This window comes from Meriones unguiculatus, chromosome 6 (assembly GCF_030254825.1).
Source record: "Meriones unguiculatus strain TT.TT164.6M chromosome 6, Bangor_MerUng_6.1, whole genome shotgun sequence".
In the NCBI taxonomy this organism is placed as follows: domain Eukaryota; kingdom Metazoa; phylum Chordata; class Mammalia; order Rodentia; family Muridae; genus Meriones; species Meriones unguiculatus.
In genome coordinates, this window is record NC_083354.1 from 99,392,181 (window position 1) to 99,412,457 (window position 20,277).

At 38.6% G+C, this 20,277-nt stretch overlaps 1 non-coding gene and 1 pseudogene across 1 annotated transcript; both read right to left on the minus strand.

The window, feature by feature from the left end:
- Nucleotides 1-674: 674 nt before the first annotated feature.
- LOC110540406 (histone-lysine N-methyltransferase EZH1-like) overlaps nucleotides 675-20,277 on the minus strand; it is a 35,228-nt pseudogene continuing 15,625 nt past the window's right edge.
- LOC132654971 (small nucleolar RNA SNORA17) lies at nucleotides 4,163-4,293 on the minus strand. The gene has a single exon (XR_009592571.1). It is a non-coding gene; the product is annotated as a small nucleolar RNA SNORA17 (small nucleolar RNA).

Consider the following 20,277-nt stretch of genomic DNA (forward strand, 5'->3'; position numbering starts at 1 on the left):
CAGTTCTGTGCCGCCATTGCACTAGCATACAGTTCAGGCAGGACAGAATGTTTTGTGGCTGGGTGGGGAGTTAGGTTTCTTTTTTGGTAGCCTGCAAAGTTCCTTCCCACAGCAAAGACACTAGAAGGTAGAAGTGAAGTCGTCTGTTCAATTAGTTGTGTGGGTTTTGTCCTCAGAATGTTATTCTGCTGTCAGTTTATGCAGAACAACCCATTCTAGCAAAATCCTAGGCTGTTTGGGAATTTCTGCAGAACCTACTATACAACAGCTCAGTTGAATGCAACCCAGTTTGCACTATCTTCCCTTTCTCATTTCTGTATCTTCCCACAAGTCAAACCATAAAACTTATTTAATTTCTCCTCCCAGAGATATTTTTTGTCTCCCCTAGTCCCTTTATCTGTACTTAACTTCCCTAGGCCAACAGGGTGTAGATTGGTTATCATTTATTTAATGGCTAATATCCAGAAATAAGTAAATACAGATGATTTTTGAGGCAATGCTGGATGTTGCAGTTTTTGCAAGACACCATCTTGTAGTCCCAGTATTCTGCGACCCCGCAGGTAAGGCACAAATCAGGACCACATTTCAGAACTGCCGGACAGCAAGGACACTGCACGGTACTATACTAAGTCTTACAATGATAACCAGGAAAAATGATTCAGGCAGTCTGAGCTTCACTGGCAGAACTTACCACAGAAATTCTGGGTTATGATGCAGGGGCAGTTGCTGTCACAAGGATGATCTGGCTGGTCACGGGTTTGCTAGTGATACATGTGTGTAGAAGAGGTATCTTTCTTCAGGTGAATTTTCCTGCAGTGTGTAGCCCACAACCTGGGTTTTCTTCTGTGAAGAGCTTATGAGCTCATCTGTTGGCAGCTACAGGATAAGTGATTCTTTGGCTGCAAACTGAAAGACCTACCTTCATATCTTTTTCCCCAGAAGCCTGGCTATTGTGCAGAAGATGTTGAAGTAGGTACCATGGAAAATTTGGAAAAGACATTCTTCAACTCTATTCCACTCCACAGGCTCTGACAGAGCTTCCACAACACAGAGCTAAGGTGGGAATGGGCTGGCTCTTTGTTTTATGGGGATCTGACAATGAGAGTTAACCCCTGAAGAGCTGGAGACTCAGTCATTGCCAGTGCCCCTGTCACTGTCTCCTTCTTTAGTCTCAGATATAGTACAGGATGACATTTTGGAAAAGGAGGCGCTGACCACATGGTGCCTTTGCTGGTGTCCTGAGCACTTAGTTGGAGGGTTGTGGAGCATAGAATACTCCTTTCCTTCTTCCAACAAATGGAAGAAGTCTGTGCCTCGTGGTTCTGGTTCAATCTTGATTTCTTTGTTCTTGTGTTTATATACATTAGGAATAGCATGGAAGGACAAAGAAAGAGGATGTATTTAAAACAGCATTAGCAAAAATAGGATGTGGAAAGAGTGCAATGATTGCTCTTGCTGCACTGACTTGGCATTGAACTCATCAATATTGAGTGTACATTGAGAAGGAAGTTCATTGGGGTCTGACATCTCCATTAACTCTCAGTATCACTCTATCATTTCTCTGGGATATCATTCTCAGGGAACATGGAAGCAATGGCACTGAAGATGACATTTAGAAACAGTTTCTTGGAACTCTTTTTGTTGCTTTCAATAGCATGTGTTTTCACTTTTTGATTTTGGCAGATCTTTGCTGTCATCTTGTTTTCTGTCAGAGGTGTCATTGTGCCCATCTTCTTTATCATCTGAATACTGATTGAGGACATCCACCAATTCCAGAAAAACAGCTTCACTGATCAGCACAGACCCAAGGTTAATCTCTCTGTCGCCATGGACTTTGCCCTCATAGTTATCAATCAGCTCCTTAAGGAAATTTTCATCTTCTTTCACCTATTCACCCATGTACGGAATAATGCACAAAACGGTGTAATCTTACACCATGAATTTCTGCTGGAGAGGGACCAGCAATACATGATGGGAACCAATGCAACAGTGTTCAGAGACCTCATCAACATATTCCAGTTGGCAAAACCTCAAAAATACTCTTTATGGTACATTTTTTCAGAAAAGGGTGCCCACTCACAGTTTTCATTGGCTGAACAGGCTAGAGATGAAGTTTCTTCCATTCTTCGTTGAAGATCTGGGTTTTTTTTTTTTTTTTTTTTTGAACCTTTGCAAAATTTGCCATATACAGAGCCTTCACTCCCATCTTTCTCTGAAGCATTTGAACTAAAGCAGCAAGTACCCAGATTTCACTTTTCTTTTCCAGTATGTGATGCATTTGGAAGTTGGGGGACTTTCTGTATCCATTTTCCTGGACTCAGAAAAACAGATGTGACAAACAGCACATGATTACCTCTTAGAATGCTCTAGGAATTGTTGGATTTTATAGTGTGTCTTTGCCTGAATTCTTTTAGCTAGCTCAAGTTTTTTCCCCCCGTTTTATTGGTATTTTTGCACCAAAATCCCACTCATCTCTTCTTCCCTTTATACCAGCCTTTCATCCTTGAAACTCCCTCCCCCTGCAAAGAAAAAAAAATCTAATTGTGGAAGCTATAGCGTATCACAGTGTGTACCACAGTATACAACTTTGTCTGCACTTCTTTGCTTGCAAATGTTCATTGCAATGAGTCGTTCTGGTATGAAGCCTCTGGCTTCTGCTACTTTCTCAATACTGGAACCTCATTCACATATCCTGTTGTTGTCCTGTGTCATAAAGATCTTCCAGTTTTGGATCTGTAGGACCACCAGCCCCTTCATGTACTCCAGAAGTTCATAGGTGGGGTAGCTGTTGGGGTGGGCCAATTCAAAGCCCTGGATCTGGGCCTGAATGGTATCTGAGCTGGTCAACCTAAAGACTTTCCCACTCTCATGTGCTCTGGGCAGACTCACTCACAAGTCCTGAAACTTGGGCCAGCTAGACCCTGCTGTCCAGGCAAGGTGCAGGGCTCACTCTCTCAAATGCTATAGTTGGTGAAGAACATGGCCAATTTTCCCATCTCTTCTGACTGCAATAGGGGGCGAGGGATGAGGGAAAGGAGGAGGTTACTTCTCCCTCACCCTACCCACCTCACAGCAGGCAAGAGGCCAGACTGGGTCTCCTGCATTCACACCTTCAGGGCTGCCCCACCTGCAATCCTCAAGTTCAGGACCAGATGTACTGTGAGGTCCAGAGGAGTTATAATGCCTGCTGTCCTGAGTGTTGCAGCTGAGAAGGGCTGGGCCACTTCTAATGCTCCACAACCCCAGAGCCAGGTCTCCCACCCGCCACAGGTGGTAAGGAGAAAGGGCAGGAAGCAAGGGGAGGTGTATATCTTTCCCTAATCCACACCATGAGAGAGACAAATGGTGGGGCTATGCTCTCCTTGCTCATATCCTCACGGCTGGATCACCCAAAATTCCTGCACTGTGCTGGCCCACTCTCCAGAGAACTGCAGCTGGATAGGGGCAGGATCAATTCTCCTGCTCTTATGCACCCTGGGCCAGATATCCCATGATGCTTCAGTGAGTAGAGGGGGCAGCTAGTTCTGCACAGCCCTCAGACATTAACATGTTCCGAGGCAACAAACCAATCCAGGAATGTCCCCCTGATCTTTGGAGGTAACAGACCCCAACATCTTCAGGGCCAAGATCAAGATATGGTCCCAGGAGGCAACACAGACCAGGACCCACCCTGGTCCCAGATGGCATCACTGGCTACTCACATCAGGCTGCTCTCACTACCGTTATGTCTCCAGTTCTGCCCCTCTTCATTGTGCTTACATCCTTCTGTTTATGTTCCATTTCTCCACCACTTATTTGCTGGTCGTCGTGGGGTCCACGTCATCTCAGGAGTGGTCCCAGGAGTGCTATGCCCTGGTCATGTATTACGGCACCTCTGGCATAGTCTGCCTCCACCGACCTGCGGGGTGCCAGACTGGCGGTTATCTAAGGCTAGCTACCTGTATGGGCCTGTGCTCGGCTCTGGTGCCTGTTTCAGCTTGCTCCTCACCCAGGCCCACCCAAGTAGCCCCATGTGAGGCTTGTCTGTCTCTGGCTCACTTCTGCTGGGGCCCACAGTCTTAGAGGGGGTTCTTCTAGTCTCTGGCTCACTTCCTGCCTAGGAGACTGTCCAGACTTGCAGGGAGCCAGATTGGTGGGCATCTTAGGCTCATGTTTTTCAGGGAATGTTAGGCTATCAATTATTCAGGTGTTCACAGGTTAGAACACTGAATGTAGACATAGCCTCTCTCCTCTCTTCACCTACTGACACATGTATGACACAGCAGCCACACCTGCAATGCCCCTAGGGCCAAGTTTCAAGTTTTTTCGGTTTCCATATGAAGTCAAGAATTGTGTTTTCAAGGTTTGTAAATAATTATGTTATGCTTTTGATGGCTATTGCATTAAATCTGTACATTCGTCTGGTAGGATCTCCACTTTTAGTATTTTAATCCTACTGAGCCACAAGCATGTTCCAGCTTCTGATATCTTCTCCACCTTCTTTTTTCAAAGACTTCAAGTTTTTGTCATTCAAGTATTTCACTTGTTTGGGTACAGTTACCCTAAGACATTTTATTTTATTAGAAGCTATTGTGAAAGGTCCTGTTTCTCTGATTTCTCCCTTGGTCTCTTTGTTATTTGTATTTATAAGGGGGCTACTGATGTTTGGGAACCAATTTTGTATTCAGCTCCTTTGCTGAAAGTGTTAATAAGCTATAAGAGCTTTATAGTGGAATTTTCAAGGTCACTTATGCATACTATCTTTAAATAAAATACTTTGACATTTTCCTTTCAAATTTGTAATTCCTTGATCTCCTTCCGTTGTCATCGCTGTTGCTAAGACTTCAAGCAGTATATTGAATAGGTATGGAATAAGTGGACATCATGTTTTTTTTTTTTTTTTTCTGATTTTAGTGGAATTGATTTGAATTTATTTGCATCTCATTTAATAGTGGTTACAGGCTTGCTATAAACTGCCTTACCATGTTTAGATATGTCCCTTGTATCACTAATCTCTCTGAGATTTTTTTTTTTAATGAAACGGTTTTGCTTTTTCTCAGAGGCCTTTTCTGCAACTAATGAGATGATCATGTGTTTTTCCCCTTAGTTTGATGGGTTTTATTTATTGAGTTTCATATAATGAATCATTCCTACATCTCTGGGATGAAGCCTACTTCATCTTGGTGGATGAATGTTTTGATGTGGTGTTGGATTCAGTTTGCAAGTATTTTACTGAGTATTTTGGCATGTATGTAACAAGGGAAATTGCTCTGTAATTTTCTTTGTTCGGTCTTTGTGTGGTTTTGATATCAGGGTAATTAGGCCTGGTAGAATGAATTGGGCAATGTTTCTTTACTTTCTTTTTTTAAAAAAAAAATAATTGAGTTTTGGCATTCATTGTTCTTTGAAAGTCTGGTAGAATTATTTGCTAAAACCATCTGGCCCTGGAATGACTTTAAATGACTGCTTCTGTTTTACCTGGGGGTTATAGGTGATTTAAATTGCTTATCTGTTCTTAATTTGACTTTGGAAAAAGAGATCTATCGAGAAAAATAGTCATTTATTTTAGACTTTTTAATTTTATGTAGTAAAGGTTTTGTTGTATGCCATTAACATTCTCTGGATTTCCTCTGTGTCTGTTATGTCTCCTTTTTCATTTCTGAGTTTGTTAATTTGGATATTTTCTCTATCTTTTACTTAATTTTGAGAAGGCTTTGTTGATTTTACTGATTTTCTCAAAAACCCAATCCTGTTACCTTGATTTTTTCTGTTCTTTGTGTTTCTGTTTTATTGATTTCAGGGGTGAGTTTGCTTATTTCCCCCAGCTATTCCTATTCCATGTATTCTCTTCTTTTGTTTTAAGTCTTGCATGTATACTATTAAGCTGCTAGTTAGACTTATTCAACCAGGCTCAGTGGCATTCTTCTGTAACCCAAGCATTTGGGAAGGCAGAGGCAGACTGATCTGTGTGTGTTTGAAGTCAGTCTGTTCTACAAAAGAGAGTACAGGACAGCCGAGGATACATAGAAAAACCCTGTCCGAAAAAACCAACCAACAACAACAAAAAGCTAAAAACAAAACAGAATCCAAAAACAAAAACAATAACAAAAAAGACTTTTCTAGCTTTTTCTTTTCTTTCTTTCTTTCTTCTTTCTTTCTTTCTTTCTTTCTTTCTTTCTTTCTTTCTTTCTTTCTTTTTCTTCTTCTTCTTTTTCTTCTTCTTCTTCTTCTTTTCAATGTAGGCACATATTGCTATGAACTAGTTTTTTAGAAGCACTTTTATTTTGTTCCTTAAGTTTGGGCATATTGTGTGCTTATTTTCTTTGAATCATAAAAATTCTTTAATTTCTTCCTTTATTTCTGACTTGACTTTTTTTATTATCAAGCAGAATTGTTTCTCTGTTTAGTTTTTGTCTGGATGACATGCTCATTGGTGAGATTGGGCTACTTAAGTTTCCTATTATCAGTGTGCAGATCAATATCTGATTTAAGTCCTGGACTCCCTTTGTAGACCAGGCCAGCCTTGAACTCACAGAGATCAAAATGAATGCCGCCTCCCCAAGTGCTCAGATTCCAGGAATGTGTCAGCACACCTAGCTTATCCTTAACTTTTACAACACAATCTGAAACATAATTCATATTTTTTCTCTTCAATATATTGTGGTGTTGACTATCAGCAGCAATAATCTACTGACATATAATATGTGTTTATTTTATTCACTCTGAATGGTCCTGTTTTGACAGAAAAAAATTCTTGTAAATTGCCAAGTGATTTGTCGATTCATTTTTTAACCTTTAAAAATCAGTTTTTTTTTTATATAAAAAACTGCTTTTAAATACTCAGTTATTTATTTCATTTCATTTTGTATTTTCTTGTGTATTTTTTGATCTTCATATTCATGTATTCTGTCTAATTAGCATTTTCTGGCATTTAAAAGCATATTGTTTGTGAGTCTGGGTTACCTCACTCAAGATGATCTTTTCTAGTTCCATCCATTTGCCTGCAGATTTTATGATATTCTTTATCCATTCTTCAGTTGAGGAGCATCTGGGTTGTTTTCTGTTTCTGGCTATTACAAAAAAGCTGCTATGAACATACTGGAGCAAATGTCTTTGTGGTATGATGACGCATCTATTGGGTATATTAGGTCCCCATCTCTGACAAAAGGTCAATCAAATTAGCCAAGCAGCTCATTCTGATAAAGAAGTCCTCATTCTCTTTGTTCCTTTTTCTCATGATGCACTTGAAACAAAACCTAATATTATTCGGAGGAGCTGTTCTGAACGATGTTCTCAAATTGGAACAAACATCTAGAACTTTTTCACATCAAATCATTTTGAAAGCTGGGCTCAATTGATGTTGTGCATTGTTCACAGTTAAACAGTATTTTTACCATATTATACCTGTGTCAATTTCCTCTTAGTGTCAGGATCTTTGGAAGGCCACATAATATTGAACATTTTGAGAAACAATCTTTGACCTTATAATTGATCAATATTTGAGAGGGGTTATTTAATCTTATAATCACATACTTCTCTGACACATGACTCATGCATTTTGACATGAAATAAAGAGTCATAAGTACACACCCTACAGGTATGCAGAGTGTGGAGAGTGTGGAGTGGAGAAAAGGAGAAGGATTAGAAAGATTATTGGAACTTTGATTGAGTACTAAAAAGGAAATACAGGATAGAAAGTTGAAATAAATTGAAGGGAAAAACACCTGAAGATAAATGTTAGCTATCTTTACATAAAAGATCATAAAAGAAAGGCTCAAAATTATTTCCTCATTTAAGTAAAAATAGACAGAGGATGTAGGATGCCAAGACAGTATTTAATACATTAAACCATGTTATTAAATTTAATTCATTCAATTCTTAAATAATTTATTATTTTTTAAAAAATGCATGTAATTGTATGTGTTTTTCCATGGGGATGCACACACAAATGTAGACACTGAGGAGGATACATTGGAAATGGAGTGGTTTTGCTGGCCAAATGTATGTTCCTGGAATTAACCTGGGTTCTCTTTCAGGGCAGAACATGGGCTTAACCACTGAGAAACCTCTTCAGCCAAGAAGTGAGTTTTAGTATCTTTAGACACATGTGAAGAAGATGGTTTCACAGCAGTTGTTACTGGGATGCTAGAAATAATATTTTCTTAACTTAAACTATAAAACAGGAAGCATTGAACTAAAGTTAGGGTATTAATTAAAACTGTCTTGGAAAGGGGCAGGGAGGAAACAGCTGAGATACAGAGTTAATAAAATGTAACTAATAATAAAAAAATAAAATAAAATAAAAATAAATTAAAAAATAAAAAATAAACCATCAGTGTGATGAGTATAAGATGTAATTTTAAAAAACATTAAAAAAAACCACAATGTGTTTATAAGCAATAAAAACTGGCATTTGAAATGAAAGCTATGGAGTTTTACATGAAAATTTATACTTTCAGTCTTAAATATATTTTGGACACTCTTCCATCACCAAACAAACAAAAATTATTACCGAATTGGAACCAGAAAAATACTGATCTTTACATTATTTTACATAATTCCTGTCTATTACCTACATTCATGCCTTTCTCATTCCTTGTATTTAACTTTCCTTACTGTATTTTCATGTTATACTATAGTCATATCTACAACTGCCTACATATATACATATATTATTGGATAGATTCTATATGTACAAGAGAACATGTAGTTCATTTTTTGGGCTATGTAATATTACTTTATATACAGTTTATATTAAGTGAGTTTATATAAGTAAAATATTTCTTTGATTAAAAAAGCTTCGTCTTTAGATGTGAGTAGTATTCCATTTTATGCATGTACAATTTTTTTCATTATTCATACATCAGTTGATGGACAATGAGACTGACTCTGATTCCAATTGTTTTTTGGTTTTTTTTTCATAGTGATTAAAACAACAATAAGCTGAGGGGTGAAAATATCTCTATGGTAGAATTTTCTGAATATAAGCCCAGGAGCAGAATAACAGGGATGTGCTATAGTTCTACGTCTTCCATTCTCTCTCTCGTTCTTTCTTAGAAATATGCAACACAATAAAGTTATAAACTATTTTTTAATTTTAATTTTTTATATTAATTACAGTTTATTCACTTTGTATCCTAGCTGTAACCCCCCTCTCTCATTCCCTCCCAATCCTACTCTCACTCCCTTATCTCCTCCAATAACCCTCCCCAAATCCACTGATAGGGGAGGTCCTCCTCCCCTTCCATCTGACCCTAGCCTAACAGGTCTCATCAGGACTGCATTGCCTTCCTTTGTGGCCTTGCAAGGTTGATGCCCCCTCAGGGAGAAGTGACTGAGTCCATGTCAGAGACAGTCCCTGTTCCCGTTACTAGGGAGCCCACTTGGCTACTAAGCTACATCTGTGCAGGGGTTCTAGGTTATTTCCAGGCATGGTCCTTTTTCAGTTAACTAAAAGACAAATCAAATATTTAGTAAGACTGTTTTAGTTGAATATATTATATGGAAAAGCAAACTGAATATCTACCACCTTTTGTCTCTCATGAGTCACTTGTCCTCACCTGCTTGGTGTAAAGACATCCAACTTCTATCCACAGCATTAGTTATGGTTTTTCATTTTTTCTTTGATTTGAGAAGATTTCTATTTTGTAATACAAAATGTGTAGTTGGTATGTCCAAGTGGAGGAAACATTATTTTACTTTCCACATATTCAAGTTTAACTCTGCAAAGCTTGATCCTGCTCTGAGTTGAACGTTATTATTTTCTCTAAAATCAATAACCTTCAGCTCTACAAAACATTAGGCTGCTTTCATAAAAGGTTTCCCACAGTTTTATAGCTACTGATGTTCTTTTCATTTGTTTGTTTCTTCATATTGTTAAATTTTCGAAAATAAGTTCATGTCTGTGTGCCAAATGTCTCACAAGTTTGGTATTCACAACACATTGTTCTGTAAAGGAATTAAACAACGGATATGCTAAACGGGTTGCAGAACAGACACCTGAAATACATACATTATTTATATCTATTAAAAATGCCAGTTCAGTGTGCAATTACGTGGCTGAGCTAGGGTAACGTTAGCCTCAAGCTGTCATCAATAACTGCCCACCTTGAGAATTTCAAAAGGCCGTTTGCAGGAAGGACACGGAGATGTGGAAATATGAAGCATGCAAATGTCAGGCCTGACATGGTTTTCCTCTTATTAATCCTTTGCAAAATTATGTTAGGTCATACATTTTCTTTTGCAGATAACTTTACCTGGGTTTATAGTATCCGTATTGAAACTTCTGACCAATACATAATGTCTCCGGTAAAGGCGTCTTCTTGGTGTGAATAAATTTTACATAAAATAGGCATATTTCCCTGAACAAACGTGATCACTTAAATTTTTTGTTATTTTTTTAGTCACTACTGTAGAGAATATGTCATAATTTCTTCTACCGCCATTGAGATATTTCTGTCTCAATGGAAATAAATTGAAAAATATTTTATATTCGTATGTACATATCTATCTATCTATTCATCTATCTATCTATCTATCTATCTATCTTACTATTCTAAATCTGCCATATATGATTAATAAAATAAAATTTTGGTATTGCCTGATGACATAGTAATGTATGTATATTATTTCAAAATATAACAAATACCTACAATTATATTCTAAATCTCAAAAAATAGTTAAATTTATCAATATTTGAAGGAACTCTGATATATCTAATCAAGGTCTCTAATAAACATTAAAAAATAAATGATGTCTTGCATTTTGGGGGACTATTTGTTGATTTTTCTTCTTTGTGTTTTAAGCATATATGTGCATAGGTAATTCCATGCAGTATTAGGGCTTTCCCCCCTGTTTATAAGTTTCATAATTTTTTACAGAAGGTGAGTAAAGAGGGAAACAGAATAAGCATGATGATAAAACAGAATGGCAGACTATCTGGGGAATGTGCAAAAGTGTTGGGGGCAGATGAGGGAGGAGAGGAGAGTATGGGATTAAGACAAATAAGAACCAAATATAATGACATATATGTATTATATGTCACAGTGATATCAATTGGTCTGTACACTAACTTAAAATTAATAAGAACAAATATATAATATATATTGAAATATGCATGCAAGTTTTCTCTGAATGTTGTCACAGATACTGTGCCATAGCTCTCCACAGTTGCAATGCAGCTTAGGCATGTCCAGGAGTTGTTCCCTGTTATTTTCTCATTTTTCCTTTCCCCAAACTTTTGCTTGATAGCTGAGACTTGGACTTGATGGATGAAACTTTGGCAAGCTTTAAACCATGAAGTACCATTCTGATTGAACTAGTCGCTGAATGTCCATAGATTACGGATCTGATGTGCTGTAGGTTCCATGGCTGCCTAGCCCTTCTACCTCGAGCCTTCTTTTACATGTGGGGGGACACCATTCAAATGTTTGTTCTTTTCTACTCTACACAAAGTTCTTCACTGTGGCAAGGTAAAGGGTAAATCAAAACCCCAAGTTTAAGAACAAAGAACTTATTTGAATCAAGATTAATGGCTACCCAAGGAAGCAATGAGAATTTTAGGTGCCCAGATTAAGTGTCGCAAAATGATGTCCAAGAGATTGGGTTTTATGGATGCAAAACTACAACAACAAGCAAAAATGGTACAACAAACCATTTGTTACAGTCGCATCATTCAACAAAGAAACTGATTTGTCTGTACTCACTAGGTTACACATGCAGAAAATAATTCTGATTTGTAGGAACTATCAAGTCTTTTTCCAAATTATGTTACATTTTTGTTACATCAGTTCATTCATAAAGAACAAAGAGATTGAAGATCAAACTGAGCAGAAACAGGGCTTCCTAATCCATTGATTTATAGTGATTGGTCCACAACTCATATGGGCCAGGGCTGTGTGAATTTTGCAGACCTGTTTTCTTTATTAATGTCTTTGATTTTTAAGTCGTATTTGAACTTCTTAGGGGAAGTGTGCCTAAGCGGGGGGGGGGGAGGGGGAATAATGTTGTGCAAAATTGAAAACAAAATGTCATTATTACTAATAAAAATTGATAAAACTCTTTTTTGTAATTTTGTTTTGTATGTTTTTGATGTATTTGAGACAGGGTCTCACTGTATATTCTAGCAAACCGTAACTCACAGCTCTAACTTCCTGAGTGTTTGTATTACTGATGAAGGAACCACATTTCATTCAAGACAATTGTTTTCTAAAATATTTATTTTCAGAATTGTCCTCATTCATAAAAAATATGACTATCTGCAAAAATCATCTGGGCATATTAAATTTTCTGTAGAACTTTAACAAATACCAAGCATTCCTCTCTTTTGGCTCGATTTTAGTCTTAAATACTAAAAAATAAAGTTGAAGCTTCACTTATTTCATTTCTTGCAAGTAAGTTTTTATCAGCGCACAGCAATGGCATTTTTTCTTTGTAGAGACACACTTGCCTGTTAGAGCTGTACTGTATGCAGCTCTTTATAAAACGAGGCATTCACGTTCTGATGATCTGTTTCCTCTCTATTGACAACCAAAAAAAGGCTAAAGTTGTGCAGCTGTGCCATTCCCATGATGCATGTACTTTTACCTTTATAGAAACCCAGCAAAGGTTCCTTTTAGCATGCATAAAGCTCAGGAGACAGACGCACAATAAAGTTCCTGAGACATTCTCTGAATATTTTTTCCAGCCCTGCTTCTCTGTAAGGCTGGCTGGCTTGGGAGGAAAAAGTAAATGGATGATTCATGAGGGTTAACCATTGCCAGCTGATACTTTATACTAGCTGCAGATGGAGCAGTTTCTTTTTAAAGGCAAAGTTCAAGCCTTCCCAGAAACAACAATTAGAAAAGTTAATGAGACTCATTTTATTTAAACAATTTTAGTTCAGCTGTGAGGAAGCTCTGCCCTTGAGTATGAGACAACTGTATTTAATTAAATGTTGGAGCTGCAGCGAGCAGCTGAATGCCTTCTGTTTGATAGGATTGAATTGTCTATATGAACTTTTTGTCACATACACTTCTTATCACCTTCTAACTTTAGTTTTTATATTTACCATCTTAATAAACCAAGCCTCAGCTATATTTATTGAAGAATTATGAATTGTATGCCCATTGTACACTAATGCCAAATCATAGAAATGCAAGTCTCCAATCACTTAGTTTGTCCATGCAGAAGTCAAGGACATCATTAGAGACTCCACACTGTTAGGACTTCACAAAGTGACCCAAAATTTCACGATTACTGCATCACATGTTTTTTTAAAAAGATTTATTTATTATGTATACAGTGTTCTCTCTGTATATACACCTGCACGCCAAAAAAAGTCACCAGGTATCGTTATAGATGGTTATGAGCCACCATGGGGTTGCTGGGAATTGAACTCAGAACCTTTAGGAACATCAGCCAATGCTCTTAACCTCTGAGCCATCTCTTCAGCACATTAGCATGTTTTTAAATAAGTGTCATGATTCTCACTCTGACTTTATACTCTTTGCATATGTATACAATGACTTGGTGTACTGTTAGGAAGTGACACATAGCCTCCAAATAAAAAGCATTAACTGTTGGAGTAATGTGTCTGTGCACTGTGAAAATTGTCCTTGTATATTCAGATGCTGATTTCCATACCAGCAGAAAGCTATGCAGGAACCAGACTTTAGTGCTGTCAAGGATCACTTGTCTCAATGTTTTTAAAATGTTGTTTTCCATCACCTTCTGATTGGTCAAATAAAGAGCTGAAAAACCTGTATCAAAGACAGGCGAGAATAGGCAGGATTTCTGGGGAGATAGGAACTCTGGGAAAGAAAGAGACACAAAATGATTTACCTACAAGGCACAAAGAAAGTCAGAACTATAAAACTGAGGAGTTTTAAAGAACCATGTGGCAGAAAATGGATCAAACATAGGTTATAAGAGCTGGTTGGGCACAACAATAAGCTAATGCCTAAAGCTATTATAAGTAAATATAAGTCTCTATGTCATTATTCTCATTATAAGAAACCCTTAATGACAAGAAACTAATAATATCTTCTACAGATATGTAAGGAACAAAGATAATTTTAAAAAAAGAGCAAAAGAGCACTGGGGGAAGTAAAATCATATCAACTTTTTCTTTTCTTTTAACTTATGGTCAAAAAAGACATTCTATGATTTTCATTTTATATTTATATGTGGTTCATTTGATCTTTACCATCTATGCACAAACTATATTTCCTATAAATCATTTTTATGTTACAAAAATGTGCTTAGGGTAATTTTGTATTTTATAACTTTGAGCACTAAGTGACAATCCCAATAAATTACTTAACCATAAAGTTTTATGATTCTTATATTCAGGGACAGGAGGTTAATTTATTACTAAAGGCTTCAGTCATCTGTTCTTTTTCACATTTGCTTTTTCTTTAAATGTACATGATTGTATAGAACAGTAGACTTCATTGTCATATTTTCATAGTTGTAAATAACTTATTTGGTCTTCTTTCTTCCCCATTATACCTATTACTTCTACTAGAATCTTCCTATTTCAGAATTGTCCTCATTTTCATTTCCCATTCATTTTTTAGATTCACATATTAGAGAAAAATGCAGAACTTCTCTTTCTGAATCCATTTAAAACTGCTTAACAAGATGTACTCTGATTTATTCCATCCCACCACAAATGACATACCTTTACTCTTCTTAATAGCTTAATAATATTCCAGTGTATATTCTTGGTACTTTTTCTTTCTCCATGTGTTTATAGATGGGCACCTAGGTGATATGATTACTAGGCTGCAGTGTGTACTGATTTACTAAAAATGACACACAAACATCCCTGTGAAATGCTTACTTACAGTGTTGGGGTATAAAACAAACAATCCTAGAGCTATGTGGTAGGTGTGATTTTAGGCTTTTTTTTTTTAACCTTTCTGTAGATTTCTCTAGTGGCTGGTCTATTCATATTCCCAACCACAGGGCATAAAGTTTGTTTTTCTTCCTCCCTAATATTTTCTTTTTTTTATTTGTTGGTGATCATTGCATTTGCTTATTTTCTTTTTATTAATTTTTAAAATTAGAATACAATTAGTGTTCCACTCTCCCCTGTCCTACCTCCAAGCCCTTCCATGTCCTCTCCAAAAAACCTCTTCTATGCAATTCCCACTGCCTCTCAAAGTATGGCCTCATATATGTGTTTGTTTGTGTGTGTGTTTATGTGTTTATATATATGTGTGTGTGAATATATATATATATATATATATACATTTAAATCTCAAAGCTGACCACTTTGTACTGGATAACCAATTAAGGGCTAATCCTTGCAAGAGGCTAATTATCCCTCCCTCTGCAGTCATTATCCATCTGTAATACCTTGTCTAGGAGTGGACCCCAGGTGGAGTCCCCTCTTCCCAATTGAAATGTCCATTGATATTGTCATTGTTCAGTTCTTGTTTAGGCAGCCATGTCTTGGGGTATCATGGGTGTGGCTTCCCTGTCTTTTCTCGTAGATAAAAATTTCACAGCAGACTTCCTGATTCTCTGGGTCTTACAAACTTTTTCCTTCTTTTTCCTCAATGTTCTCTGAGTCTTAGGTACAGTAGTTATATATCATATGTACCTTTTTGGGTCTACAGGATCTATTTTTTTAGTTAATTTTTTATTTTTTACAGTAATTACATTTTATTAGCTTTGTATCCCAGCTTTAGCCCCCTTCCTCATTCTCTCCCAATCCCACCTTCCCTCCCTCATCTCCTCCCATGCCCCTGTCCAAGTCCACTGATAGGGGAGGTCTACCTCCCCTTCCATCTGACCCTAGCTTATCAGGTCTCATCAGGACTGGCTGCAATGTCCTCCTCTGTGGCCTGGCAAGGCTGCTCATCCCACAGAAGGGTGGTATTCAAAGATCCAGCCACTGAGTTCATGTCAGAGACATCACCCCTCCCACCCTCAACCCACCACAGCTCATCAAGTTTCGTCAGGATTGAGCACATCCTTTCCCCCTGGGAAGTGATCGAGAAGCAGGCATCAGAGTCCATGTCAGAAATATTCACTGCTTCCCTTACTGGGGAACCCCAATCCCCAACTTGCCCATTGGCTACATCTGTGTAGTGGGCTTAGGTCCATTCCGTGCATGGTTCTTGGATGATGCTTCAGTCTCCACAAGACCCTCTGGGTTGTGGTTAGTTGACTTTGTTTGTCTTCTTGTGGAGATCCTTTTACCTCCAGGTCCTTCTATCCTGGCCCCTGCTTTTCCACAAGACTCCCTACAAACAGTGGGCAAAGTATAGGGAGTCTTGTAAGCTCATTTTTTTTTTTAATTAAGGGAACTTACTTGTAAATTGTATCAAGTCACACAACTTCTCTAAATTCCCCATTTGACAATTATTTCCAGGCAGTGATTTTCAGTGTATCTATACATCTAACAAATACTGAAAAACTAAGTCTATAAATAGTACTGTCCAGTTGCTCTATTCCTCTGGATCAACAGCCATTCATGGCTTATTCTCATGAAGCTGTTCATAAGTTGGGGAAATGGGGCCATCCAGAAAAATTTTTGGTAAAGCTAAGCATGTGAAAGAATAAATTCCAAATGGGTGGCATTAAATTTTGTGAAGTTCTTAAAAGAAAGTGAATAGCTTGGCAGTTTCAAAGGCTTAGGGAGAAAAACTCACAAGCATCCACCTACTGAGCTAGAGAGAAGTTAAAAGAAACATTAACCCATTGAAGCCTCTGGTATGAACGCCAGGTTTGACCAACTTCAAAAGGTATTTGTAAAGAGCAGCTGTCAAATCTCTTTGTTTCGTTCATTCTGTTCTTATCTGTTCATTTTATATTTTTAATTTTTTCTTAAAATTTTAGATTATAATATAATTACAACATTTCCCCTTTCCTTTTCCTCTCTTAAAACTCTACCATATATGCCTACTTGCATTCTTTCAAACTGTGGCCTCTTCTTACACTAATTGTGATTGTATAGGTATATGTGTACACACACACTGAGACTTTGGAATCCTATTCATAACAGAGAACATAGAGTTAATCCATTACGGTTTTGCCTCCTTGAAGAATCTTTTAGCTTAGCCTGGTAGATCTTTTAGAAAGGCGCTGTTACTGGTAAATTATCATTATTTCATTAGCATACTTTTTGAGTGGATGATAAAGTCCTTAGTGATAAGAAATCTGGGGGAGTTTGGGGCAAGATGGCGGCGACAGGAGGACTCTCATTCTGAGCAGCAGCAGCAGGATCAGCACAGTGACCAGTAATCAGAACTCGCGGCCATAAAACACAGTCATTGTGTTTCCCAGGTGAGAGGATACCCCACGGTGGGGGATTCAATCAGCTTTTAACTCACCTGGTTAAACTCGGAAGAGATCCCGGTTCTGCCAGACACTTGGCTGCCGGCCGCCAGCCCCAGGCCCAGCCCAGAGCCACAAGCCAGTGTCTCTGGTTACTGTCCCAGACTGAACCGTGCGCACCACACTATCAGAGACTGGAATTTTCAGTTGAGAGATAACCCCAGGGTACAGGAAATGATTGGGACCGGCCTTAGGTCACCCAGACATCCCCTGAAAAATACTTGGGTTCCACGGGCACCCCAGGAGCCAGCCCGGAGCCAGAGCCCGAGACCCAGGCTCCGGCACCACAGAGCTCTGCCTGCCTGTGCTCCTGATTCGCCACCTGAGATAGAACTGTGGGCACCAGGGCACCAGCGAATGAGTTTCACTGTCTGGTGCAAACACACAGGGAGGGAAACGGCTGGTCTGATCTCAGAGCACTCACCCGACACCCCCAGCCTGAAAAGGTCCCCGGAAAATTACACAGCTTAGGGAGGCACCCAGGCTCCCAAAGGCCGCAAAGGCAGACACAGGCAGTTTCTGCGCACCAGACAGCTGGCAGAGACTGAGCTGCCATCAATCAGCTGTGCTCCAGGCACAGGCAGTTTCTGTGGCCAGCCAGCTGGCAGACACTGAGCAGTGTGCACCAGGGCAAAAAAAAGACACTGGGAGTCCGTGTCTCCAGAGAATCCACAGGAAAGGAAGGAAACTGTACTGACTTAAATCACCCAATCCTTCCCTAGAAAAAGTCTAGCAGACCAGTGGGGCCAAGCCGCGATCACTCAGCTGTGCTCCAGACACAGGCACAAACAGTTGCTGCACACCTGATGTCCAACTGGGTCACAGCAGCTGATCATTAAATTTACAACAAGAAACCCAGAAACAGGGCAGCTGCCCTCAGGACTTCCCTGGGTGAGAGGAGAACCCTCTCGACTAACAAAGACCACAGTTACCACTCAGGTCTATATCTCTGAAGTGAGCTACTCCTGAAAAAACACCAGCCATCCAGGGACTATACCCAAAAAGCTGAGAAGACATCCTTCAGGAAAAACCAGCTTTCTGCAAAGGGGACTCTCTCCACCAAAGGATTCCCAGGAACCACCAGAAAATAACCCCAAACACCTAAGATAGCAAAATGGGTAGAGGCCAGCGTAAAAGCTCAAGCAACAAAAAACAGAGCAATATGGCATCTCCAGAACCCAGTTACCCAAGGGCAAGTAGCCCTGGACACTCCAGCATAATTGAAATCCAAGAAGATGACCTAACAACTATGCTCATGAAGATGATAACAGAGGAAACAAATAAGATACGTAAAGACATAGAAGAAGATAAACTCAAACATAATATTGCCATCTGTAAAGAAATAGAGGAAGCTGTAGCCAAACAGTTTATGGCCTTTAGAAAGGAAATGCTTAAAGCACTGAATGAAATGAAAGAAACAGAGTTGAAGGAACTAAAAGAAAAACAGGAAAGTACAATCAGACAGGTGAAGGAAGTAAACAAAACAACTCAAGACCTGAAGATAGAATTGGAAAAATTAAAGAAAACACAAATGGAGGAAATAATAGAAAAGAAGAATCTAGGGAAGAAAACAGGAACTACAGAGGTAAGCATAACCAACAGACTACAAGAGATGGAAGAAAGAATCTCAGGTGTAGAAGATACAATGGAAGAAATCGATGTATCTGTCAAAGAAAATGTTAAATCCGAAAAATTCCTGACACAGACCGTCCAAGAAATGCAAGACAATATGAAAAGACAAAACCTAAGAATAATAGGTATAGAGGAAAAAGAAGACTCCCTTCTCCAAGGCCCAGAAAATATTTTCAACAAAATCATTGAAAAAAATTTCCCCAAGCTAAAGGAGAGGCCAATTAGAATACATGAGGCCTACAGAACACCCAACAAATTTGACCAGAAAAGAAAATCCTCCCGCCACATAATAATCAAAACTGTAAGTATACAGAACAAAGAAAAAATACTAAAAGCTGCAAGGGAAAAAGGCCAAGTAACATATAATGGCAAACCCATTAGAATTACACCTGACTTTTCAATAGAGACTATGAAAGCCAGAAGGGCCTGGACGGATATCATGCAGACCCTAAGAGAACACAGATGTCAGCCCAGGCTACTATACCACGCAAAACTCTCAGTCCTCATAGATGGAGAAAACAAGATATTTAATGACAAAAACAAATTTCAACAATACCTACAAACAAATCCAGCATTACAGAAGACACTAGAAGGGAAAATACAACCCAGGAAAACTAGCTACATTCAAGAAAACACAGGAAATAAATAACCTCACTTCAGTAAAACAAAAAGCAACCAAGCACACAACCTGATGACCACAGCCAATATGAAAATCAAGGGATCTAACAGCCACTGGTCATTAATCTCTCTCAACATCAATGGACTCAACTCTCCAATAAAAAGACACAGATTAACAGAATGGATACGTAAACAAAACCCAGCAATATGTTGCATACAAGAAACACACCTAAGACACAAAGATAGACATTACCTGAGGGTAAAGGGTTGGAAGACGACTTTCCAAGCAAACGGACCCAAGAAGCAAGCAGGAGTAGCCATTCTAATATCTGATAAAATAGACTTTCAACCAAAATTAATCAAAAGAGATGGGGAAGGACACTTCATACTCATCAAGGGAAAATTCCACCAGGAAGACATCACAATCCTGAACATCTATGCCCCAAATACAAGGGCACCCACATTTGTGAAAGAAACATTGATAAAATTTAAAGCACATATAGATCCCCACACATTAATAGTGGGAGACTTCAACACCCCACTCTCAACAAAGGACAGGTCAACAAAACAGAAATTAAACAAAGAAACATTGTCTCTGACAGAGGTCATGAATCAAATGGACCTAACAGACATTTACAGAACTTTACACCCAAACACAAAAGAATTTACCTTCTTCTCAGCACCTCATGGAACCTTCTCCAAAATAGACCATATAGTGGG